The following is an 11,049-nucleotide window of genomic DNA, read 5'->3' on the forward strand; positions in this document are numbered from 1 at the left end:
GCGTGCCAGGCCTCACCTCAGTACAGCACTCCTTGAAGAATGGGCTCAAATTTTCCAGTAAAGCTTCCAGTACCCTATTGAACGTATGGCTGCGAGAGTGGAAGCTGTCATCAAAGCTAAGGGTGGGCCAACACCTTACTGAATTCCAGCATTACCGATGGAGGGCGGTACGAACTTGCAAGTCATTGTCAACGAAGTGTCCGGATAGTTTTGATCACATAGCGTATATTAATGAAAAATGTTCTTTTTCTACGATATATTTATTTATTACGATGTTATTTAATATGATAAGATTGGGGTCTTAGGGCTGTATCTTACGTCTGTCAAGGAACAACACATATCTGAGCTATTTTAAACGATTCCAAATTACAATGGTTTTAATAATAATATTAACATGATTGACAACAATGATGGGAATACACCTGACTAACACTGATAGTAATAAAATCAAAGCTCATTAAGAATATGTCAGATCATTTTAAATATTTTTAAGCCATGTTTAGTATTATCAGAAACGGAAGAGATGAAGACTGAAATGACAGGGACGTTGACTGTTAGGAACGAACAGAATTTAAACAGAGCACTCTGTGGAGAGGGCTTTTGGGATATGTTGTGGGCGAGGGAGGCTGACGGGAGTGTTTAGCAAACTAGTATATGGGAGAGGTGGCTATTATGATACAAGGACGATAATGAGCTGTCTTTAGAAGTTCGAATGGGATTTAATTTCTCTGATAATTCGATGAATATGCTTCCAAATTCGGGTTACTATTACTGAAATGATTTTAGAGAACATGGCAGAGTTCTACAATGGCACAGAGAGGATTTTAATTTGCTGAGATGAAGTATTTCTCCAGTGGTGTTCAGACAGAAGTTTAAGAGTAGAGGATAAATAAAATGGAGCGCAATGACTGAGTAAACGATAGAGTGAACATAAAACGTGTAGTCTTTATGATTATCAGCGCGTCGGCATGATAACTGTTCCTAGGTAGGACAGATGTGGTCGAAAGCATCAGCGTATGTGAGAAATATATCGCACACAAGCACACGTCGCCAAAACCAGCTGGAGTGAGATGTCGTACGAAGGTCCTTGGAAATTAGCATCACTGTAATCAAATATGGGGAGATTTAGTGATTCTATGACAATATTTTTAAGCTCGAAAAGAAATACTTTCTTATATGTCTGTAGTGAATGAAATGACGCTGACATTTTCTTCTAGACTGCAGTTGTGTGATCAGACCAGTCTAAGTAATGGTCCAGAATTATCCCTAACCTTCTTGTAGATAAAACTAAATATATTTCTGTGACCCTTAGAATGAAGGATGGAAGAAATTCTCTGAAGTGAAGTGTAATAATTGATTTGGTAGCGGCTAAGACTGCTCCCGTTGTAGATTGATTTATCTGAAGCTTAACCCATCTTTAATGGAAAAATTCTTATGACCTATCCTATGATGTGCTCCGACTCTGGAGGTCAGTTAAATAAGCACATACATGTTGGATGGCCGTTGAAATATTTATTGGACTTACACTTAGACATTACTGAAGGTCGTCACTGTATGAGATATACTGTCAGTAGGAGAGAATAATTGGTATGTGACGAACATGTAATGAGAAAAGCCTGGATGTGATATTTGGTCAGATTCCCACATCCAACAATATGAATACTTTGCCGGCACCCAAGTTCCACCTCAGTTACATTTTACACAAATATCAGAATACTTTCGCAAACTTTCAGGTGAATCACTCTACACACAGACAGTTCTGCCTGGGGGGTGGGGGTAATTGTGTGGCATGGCGAGGGCATCTGCCCTCCCCACTCCTTTAAATTATGCCAAATCCGATAAGAGACAAGCCTGCCCTGCACCGATGCAGGATAAAGGCAGAAGAAAAAGGAGAGGAATAAGTTAAAGAATAGTAGAATAGTAAAATAGTGATGTCCTGTATGCGATTAACGCCATTCGTCCAGTGGTACACCATGTGAATAAATAATAACCACAACAATGAGTAACTTGATTTCGCAATATGTGGTCTAACTTTAAGAATAGTGCCTACCTTATACAGAGGCGCAGGTCCTAGACGAGACTGCAAGTGTCTCCAGTCTAGAAACTGCAACTACGCCCTGAAGTGCCGTGCACTGGAGGCAGGACCTCCCAGCGACAGCAGACGAGACACCTGTACATAAATTCGAATAGCAAATAAGGCTATCTACATTTTCTTGCATTTGCTTATGGTAGTGTGATTACAACTGTACAATCTAAATTTGGAGCAGTAGACACAATGTGAAACAGTTTCACGCCTAGGCATCAGTTTGACGGCTAGACATCAGTGACGCTACTATAACAGCATAACAGACAGAGCTGAAACACACGAGTCGTAAAAAAACTCATATTGGCACGCAATCCGAATTCAGAAAAACTCTAAAAACCACCTATAATCAATGAATTTTCTAATGGATATGAATACTGCTGAAGAAGGAGAACGTTACTGGATCCCTCCATTTATGTACACTATGTGATCAAAAGCATCCGGAAATCACCAAAAACATACATTTTTCATATTATGTGCATTGCGCTGCCACCTACTGACTGGTGCTCAATATCAGCGACCTCAGTAGTCATTACTCATTGCGGGAGAGCAGTATGAGCCTCGCGGGATTAGCCGAGCGGTCTTAGACGCTGCAGTTATGGACTTTGCGGCTGGTCCCTCCGGAGGTTCGAGCCCTCCCTCGGGCATTGGTATGTGTGTTTGTCCTTAGGATAATTTAGGGTACGTAATGTGTAAGCTTAGGGACTGATGAACTTAGCAGTTAAGTCCCATTAGATTTCACACATATTTGAATATTTGAAGAGCAGAATGGGGCAATCTGCGGAACTCGCGGGCTTCGTACGTGGTCAAGTGATTGGGTGTCACTTGCCTCATACGTGTGTACGCGGGATTTCCACAGTCTTAAACACCTCCAGGTCCACTTTTTCCGATGTGATAGTGAAATGGAAACGTGAACAGACATGAACAGCATGAAAGCGTACAGGCCGACCTCGTCTGTTGACTGACACATACCGCCGACAGTTGAATAGGGTCATATTGTGTAATAGGCAGAAATCTATCCAGACAATCACACAGGAATTCCAGACTGCATCAGGACCCACTGCAAGTATTATTACAGTTTGGCGGGAGGTGAGACAACTTGGATTTCGTGGTAGAGCGGCAGCTCATAAGCCACAAATCACGCCAGTAATGGCAAAACGACGCCTCGCTTGGTGTAAGGAGCGTAAACATTGGGCGATTGAACAGTGCAAAAGCGTTGTGTGGAGTGACGAATCACGGTACACAATGTGGCCATCTGATGGACGGGTAAGGGTATTTCGAATGACCGGTGAACGTCATCTGCCAGCGTATGTAGTGCCAACAGTGAAATTCAGAGGCGGTGGTGTTATGGTGTGATCGTGGTTTTCATGGAGGGGTTTGCACACCTTGTTGTTTTGCGTGGCACTATCACAACACAGTCCTAAATTGATGTTTTAAGGCCCGCATCTCGTGGTCGTGCGGTAGCGTTCTCGCTTCCCACGCCTGGGTTCCCGGGTTCGATTCCCGGCGGGGTCAGGGATTTTCTCTGCCTCGTGATGGCTGGTTGTTGTGTGCTGTCCTTAGGTTAGTTAGGTTTAAGTAGTTCTAAGTTCTAGGGGACTTATGACCACAGCAGTTGAGTCCCATATATTAATGAAAAATGTTCTTTTTCTACGATATATTTATTTATTACTATGTTATTTAATATGATAAGATTGGGGTCTTAGGGCTGTATCTTACGTCTGTCAAGGAACAACACATATCTGAGCTATTTTAAACGATTCCAAATTACAATGGTTTTAATAATAATATTAACATGATTGACAACAATGATGGGAATACACCTGACTAACACTGATAGTAATAAAATCAAAGCTCATTAAGAATATGTCAGATCATTTTAAATATTTTTAAGCCATGTTTAGTATTATCAGAAACGGAAGAGATGAAGACTGAAATGACAGGGACATTGACTGTTAGGAAAGAACAGAATTTAAACAGAGCTCTCTGTGGAGAGGGCTTTTGGGATATGTTGTGGGCGAGGGAGGCTGACGGGAGTGTTTAGCAAACTAGTATATGGGAGAGGTGGCTATTATGATACAAGGACGATAATTAGCTGTCTTTAGAAGTTCGAAAGGGATTTAATTTCTCTGATAATTCGATGAATATGCTTCCAAATTCGGGTTACTATTACTGAAATGATTTTAGAGAACATGGCAGAGTTCTACAATGGCACAGAGAGGATTTTAATTTGCTGAGATGAAGTATTTCTCCAGTGGTGTTCAGACAGAAGTTTAAGAGTAGAGGATAAATAAAATGGAGCGCAATGACTGAGTAAACGATAGAGTGAACATAAAACGTGTAGTCTTTATGATTATCAGCGCGTCGGCATGATAACTGTTCCTAGGTAGGACAGATGTGGTCGAAAGCATCAGCGTATGTGAGAAATATATCGCACACAAGCACACGTCGCCAAAACCAGCTGGCGTGAGATGTCGTACGAAGGTCCTTGGAAATTACCATCACTGTAAGCAAGTATGGGTTGAGTTAGTGACTCTACGACAATATTTTTATTTTCGAACAGAAATACTTTCTTATATGTCTGTACTGAATGAAGTGACGCTTACACTTTCTTATAGACTGCAGTTGTGTGTTCAGATCAGTCTAAGTGATGGTCTGGTATTAACCCAAACCTTCTTGCAGATAAAACTAAATATATTTCTGTGACGCTTAGAATAAACGATGAAAGAATTTCTCTGAAGTGAATCGTAATAACTTATTTTTTAGCGACTACGGCTGCTCACGTTTTATGTTGATTAATTAAGCTTAACCCATCTAAAATGAAATTATTCTCATGACCTATGCTTGATGTGCGCCGACTGTGTCAGTCAATTAAATAAACATTTATAAGTTGGATGACCATTGAAATTTTTATAGGACTTGCACTTAGACACAACTGAAGGTCGTCACTATATGAGAGATACTGTCAGTAGGAGAGAATAATTGATATGTGACGAACATGTAATGAGAGAAGTTATGTGTCCAATGACGATTCTGATGGGACCCTTGATGCTGTATCCCTCCATTGAGATTTTTGCTTTCGAATCTATACACAGTGTTGTCGATATAGTCCCCTGATACATCGCTGCACTATACTCAGTAAGGGTCAGTGTGCTTGCCAGACTAGATGTGGTATTTGGTCAGATTCCCACATCGAACAAGATGAATACTTTGCTGGCACCCAAGTTCCACCTCAGTTACTTCTAACACAAATATCAGAAAACTTTCGAAAACTTTCAGAAGAATCACTCTACACACAGACAGTTCTGTCCTGGGGGTAGGGGGTGTGTGTGTGGTCGTGTAGCATGAGGACGGGCATCTGTTTTCCCCCCTCCTTTAAATTAACCGTGCCAAATCCGATAAGAGCCAATCCTGTCCCGTACCGATGCAGGATAAAGGCAGAAGAAAAAGGAGAAGAGCAATTTAGAGAATAGTAGGATAGTAAAGTAGTGATGTCGTGTAAGCGATTCACGCCATCCGTCCAGTGATACATCGTGAGAATAAATAATAATCATGACAATGAGTTAGTTGATTTCACAATATGTGGTCACACTTTAAGAATAGTGCCTACCTCTCACAGTAGCGCAGGTCCTAGACGAGACGGAAAGTGTCTCCAGCCTAGAAACTGCAACTACGCGCTGAAGATCCGTGCACTGGAGGCACAGCAACTCCAAATCCACTGCCTGGCCTCACCTCTCAGCGACAGCGGATGAGACACCTGGACATAAATTCGAATAGCACATAGGGCTACCTACATCGTCTTGCATCAGCTTATGGTAGTGTGATTATAACTGTACAATCTAAGTTCGAAGCAGTAGACGCAATATGATACAGTTTCATGCATAGCCATGAGTTTGACAGCTAGGCATCAGTGACGCTACCAGAGCAGCATAACATACAGACCGAATACATACGAGTCGTAAATAAAAGTCACTTTGGCACGTAATCCGAATTCAGCAAAACTCGGAAAACCAACTATAGTCAATGACTTTTCTAATAGTTATCAATACTCTAGAAAACACAGTAAATTTCTGGAGTCGTCCGGATATGTACATTATGTGATCAAAAGTATCTGGACACCCCCAAAGACATACATTTTTAATATTATGGGCATTTTGCTGCCACCTATTGCCAGGTACTCCATATCAGCGACTTCAATAGTCATTAGATGTTGTGAGAGAGCAGAATGTGGTGCTCCGCGAAACTGACGGACTACGAACGTGGTCAAGTGAAAGCGTGTCACTTGTATCATACGTCTGTACGCGTGATTTCCACAGTCCTAATCCCATCTAGGTCCACTGTTTCCAATGTGATAGTGAACTGGAAACGTGAACAGACACGTACAGCACGAAAGCGTAAAGGCCGACCTCGTCTGTTGACTGACACATACCGCCAACTGTTGAAGAGGTTCGTATTGTGTAATATGCTTAAATCTATCCAGTCCATCACACAGAAATTCCAAACTGCATCAGAACCAACTGCAAATACTATTACAGTTAGGCGGGAGGTGATACAACTTGGATTTCGTGGTAGAGCGGCTCCTCATATGCCACAAATCACGCTGGTAAACGCAAAACGACGCCCCGCTTGGTGTAAGGAGCGTAAACATTGGACGATTGAACAGTGGAAAAACTTTGTGTGAAGTGTCGAATCACGGTACACATTGTGGTCATCCGATGGCGGGGTGTGGCTATGGCGAACGCCCGATGAACAGCTGCCAGCGTATGTAGTGCCAACGGTAAAATTCAGAGGCGGTGGTGTTATGGTATGGTCGTGTTTTTAATGTAGGGGGCTTACACCCCATGTTATTTTGCGTGGCACTACCGCAGCTGAGGTCAACATTAATGTTTTAAGCACCTCTTTGCTTCCCACTGTTGATCAGTAATTTGGGGAACGAGATTGCAGCTTTCAACACGATCGAGTACCTGTTCATAAATCACGGCCTATGGCGAAGTGATTACACGACAATAACATTCCTGTAATGTACTGGCCTACACGGAGTTCTCACCTGAATCCTATAGAACACCTTTGATATATTTTGGAACGCCGACTTCGTGCCAGGCCTCACCCACTGACATCGAAACATCACCTCAGTGCAACACTCCGTGAAGATTGGGCTGCTATATCCCAAGAAAGCTTCTAGCACTTGATAGAAAGTATGCCTGCGAGAGTGGAAGCTGTCATCTATGCTAAGGGTTGGCCAACACCATACTGAATTCCAGCATTACCGATGGAGGGCGCCACAAACTTGTAAGTCATTGTCAGCCAGGTGTCCGAATACTTTTGATCACATAGTGTATCTTAGTGAAAAATGCACTTATGCTTCGATGTATTTATTTATTCCTATGTCATTTCGATTGATAAGATTAGGGTCTTAGGGCTGTCTCTTACATCTGACTAGGAACAACACACATCTAAGGTATTACAAACCATTCAAAATAACAATGGTACTAATAATAATATTAACATGTTTGACAATAATGATAGTAATAATAATAACTAACACTGATAGTAATAGTAACAAAGCGCATTTAGAATGGTGCAGACTATTACAATTGGTTCGCCTCTTACTTTAAAAACAGAAAGCAGAAGGTAATTCTCCGCAATATTGAGAGTGGTAGTGATGTTCAGTTCCAATGGGGCACTGTTAAGTGGGGCGTTCCCCAAGGATCGGTGCTGGGGCCGCTGCTGTTTCTTATTTATATAAATGATATGCCTTCTAGTATTACAGGTGATTCAAAAATATTTCTGTTTGCTAATGACACCAGCTTGGTAGTGAAGGATCTTGTGTGTAATATTGAAACATCAAATAATATAGTTCATGAAATAAGTTCGTGGCTTGTGGAAAATTATTTGATGCTAAATCACAGTAAGACTAAGTTTTTACAGTTTCTAACTCACAATTCAAGAAGAACTGATACTTTGATCAGACAGAATGGGCATATTATAAGCGAGACGGAACAGTTCAAGCTCCTATGCGTTCGGATAGATAGTAAGGTGTTGTGGAAAGCCCATGTTCAGGATCTTGTTCAGAAACTAAATGCTGCTTTATTTACCATTGGAACAGTATCTGAAATAAGTGACATTTCAACACGAAAAGTAGTCTACTTCGCATATTTTCATACGCTTATGTCATATGGTATTATTTTTTGGGGTAATTCTTCTGATTCAAAAAGGATATTTTTGGCTAAAAAACGGGCTGCTCGAGCTATGTGTGGTGTAAGTTCGGAAACCTCTTGTTGACCCCTATTCAATAGTCTGGGAATTTTGACATCGCCCTCACAGTATATATTTTCTTTAATGCCGTTTGTTGTTAGCAATATTAGCTTATTCCCAAGAGTTAGCAGCTTTCACTCAGTTAATACTAGGCAGAAATCAAATCTTTATGTGGAATGCACTTCCTTAACTCTTGTGCAGAAAGGAGTGCAGTCTTCTGCTGCATCCATTTTCAATAAGCTACCACAAGAACTCAAAAATCTTAGCAGTAGCCCAATAGACTTTTAAGTCCAAACAAGAAGAGTTTCCTCATGGCTCATTCCTTCTATTCTGTCGAGGAGCTCCTGGAAGAGCCAAATAATTAAGCAAATTCCAGTGTTACATTGTTGATTTTCTTTATTTAAAGTTAAGACTTGTCGCCCGAATATGTTTCTTATATTTCATTTTATCTGTTTCTACAATCGTGTTATAATTTCATGTATTGACTCGTTCCACGACCATGGAGGGGGGGGGGGGAGGGGAGGGTCAAAAAGTTGAGGAGGAGCCAGGACTAACAAGAGTGGGCAGCAGACTAGTGTATGGTAGAGTTGACTGTTGTGGTAGAGGCTGTCTTTAGAAGTCTGAAAGCGATTTAATTTCTCTTACATTTTGAGGAAAATTGTTCCAAAGTCGAGATAGTGATGCTAAAAATTATTTCGTGAACTTGACAGAATTATGTAATTACAGGGAGAGGACATTACTTTGCTGAATATGTGTCTTTCTACAGTAGTTTAAGAGTAGAGAATAAATAAGATGGAGTGCAATTATTGGGAAGATGATAGAGTTAACGTGATAATCTTTAGCTTATTGGTACATAGCCATAATGACCGTTCGAGTTCGTACGCAGGAGGAATGTGGTCGAAACAGCATCAGCGTACGTCGCAAGTATATCGTACAAAAGCATTCACTGCCAAAACCAGTAGGTGTGAGATTTCGTACGATAATCTTTGGAAAATATGGTCACCATAATCAAGTATTGGGAGTATTAGTGATTCTATGAGTGCTTTATTTAGCTCGAAAAGAAATACTTTTTTTATATATCTATAGTGAATGAAGTGATGTTGTCTGTTCCTTATAGACTGTCGGTGTGTGTTCAGGCCAGATAGTGTGATGGTCCATAAGTAGCCGTAACTTCTATGCAGAAGAAACAAAAGTTATTTCTGTGCCGTTTATAATTTATAATGGAAGACGTACTCTGATCTGAGGGGTATAAATTCGTTTGGGAAGGACTAAGGTTGCTTGCATCTTAGATGGATTAAGCTTCAAACCTGTTGGATGTAAGAGTCGCCTTTCACGCAAAACGCCGTTTTTTCGGAGTTCCCAAACATGTTTTAGCACCTCTGTGCAATAATTAGTGTTTTTCTGTTTTATTTAATCTGTAATGTGAACATAGTTACTAAATGATTACAAACTTACGGAAATATTTATTTAAAACAAAAATTTGTTTCTGTTAGTTAATAACCTTTACATTCAGTCTGCATGGTTTTGCAATACCACCTACGTATTACTTCGTACTGGTAGCTTGTCATCTGCAACCAAACGGTGTAGATGATAAAGTTTGTTGCCAGTTAACCTATCATTTTATGCTTTAAACGTAATTTCGTTTGTCGCGATATTTCGCGCTTATATTCGTTTTTACTTACGTTTTTGTGTGGCAATCCCTGTATGTGTTCGTGAGGGAGGTAAACGTTTTAGCTGTTTGTGTTGTCTTCTCTGTAAATTTCCTTTTGTCTGCTGAACAGTGTGCCGTTGCAGAGTGTAGTGTATTCATTTATGACCTGTTTTCCTCCTGCTATTGCCTTCTGTATGTGGAAGGTTTCCTCAATGGTCTGTTTGGTGTATGGGCTGTGGTTTGGTTTTTGTATTCTTAAATCTGTTTTTCTTGTAGTTTGGTGGTGATTGTGTGCTATTAGGTGGTCAGCAATTGTGCTATGGCAACTGTTGCTTTTTAAAGTTCGTAATATCTGGTTATGACGTTTCTTCATGTCTGTTTTATGTATACTGACTGACAAGTGTTGCATGTGTGAGTTCATATATTCCTGACGTGATAAATTTATTAGTGCGTGTTCCTTGCGTTCTGATCTTTTACAGTGTTGTGTTCTCTGTCCTGTATCCTGTCTGGAGTCCCTGTTTCTGTAATATGTTGCCTACTCTGTGAAAAGCTTCGTTATTGTAGATGAGTATGTGCCTATTTGTTTTGTGTGTTTGTTGCTGCTCTATTGTACCTTGTATGTGGTCATTTTTTGTGTCGTTCTATGTTGTGTGAGGTCTTTTGTGTGTGTGTGGCTAGTTCATTTCTGTATTGTTTACATATATTTTGGTTTAACTTGTCTACCATATGGGTATCATAACCATTTTCTACTGCTATTTGTTTTCTTGTGTTTAGTTATTTGTGTAGTTCTGTTGGCTTATAAAAACCACTCCGTCTTCAGCCACAAGTGGCCCATCTGGACCATCCGACCGCCGTGTCATCCTCAGATGAGGATGCGGATAGGAGGGCCTGTGGTCAGCACACCGCTCTCCCGGTTGTTCTTTGACCGGAGCCGCTACTATTCGGTCGAGTAGCTCCTCAATTGGCATCGCGAGGCTGAGTGCACCCCGAAAAATGGCAACAGCGCATGGCGGCTGGATGGTCACCCATCCAAGTGCCGACCACGACCGACAGCGCTTAA

At 40.9% G+C, this 11,049-nt stretch overlaps 1 protein-coding gene across 1 annotated transcript in view; it reads right to left on the bottom strand.

The window, feature by feature from the left end:
- LOC126249643 (melanopsin-A) overlaps nucleotides 1–5,816 on the bottom strand; it is a 485,748-nt gene extending 479,932 nt beyond the window's left edge. The window contains exon 1 of the mRNA XM_049951321.1: nucleotides 5,694–5,816. The gene's annotated coding sequence lies outside the window, so the exon portion shown is untranslated. The remainder of the gene's footprint in view (nucleotides 1–5,693) is intronic.
- Nucleotides 5,817–11,049: the final 5,233 nt, after the last annotated feature.

This window comes from Schistocerca nitens, chromosome 3, assembly GCF_023898315.1.
Source record: "Schistocerca nitens isolate TAMUIC-IGC-003100 chromosome 3, iqSchNite1.1, whole genome shotgun sequence".
NCBI lineage: Eukaryota > Metazoa > Arthropoda > Insecta > Orthoptera > Acrididae > Schistocerca > Schistocerca nitens.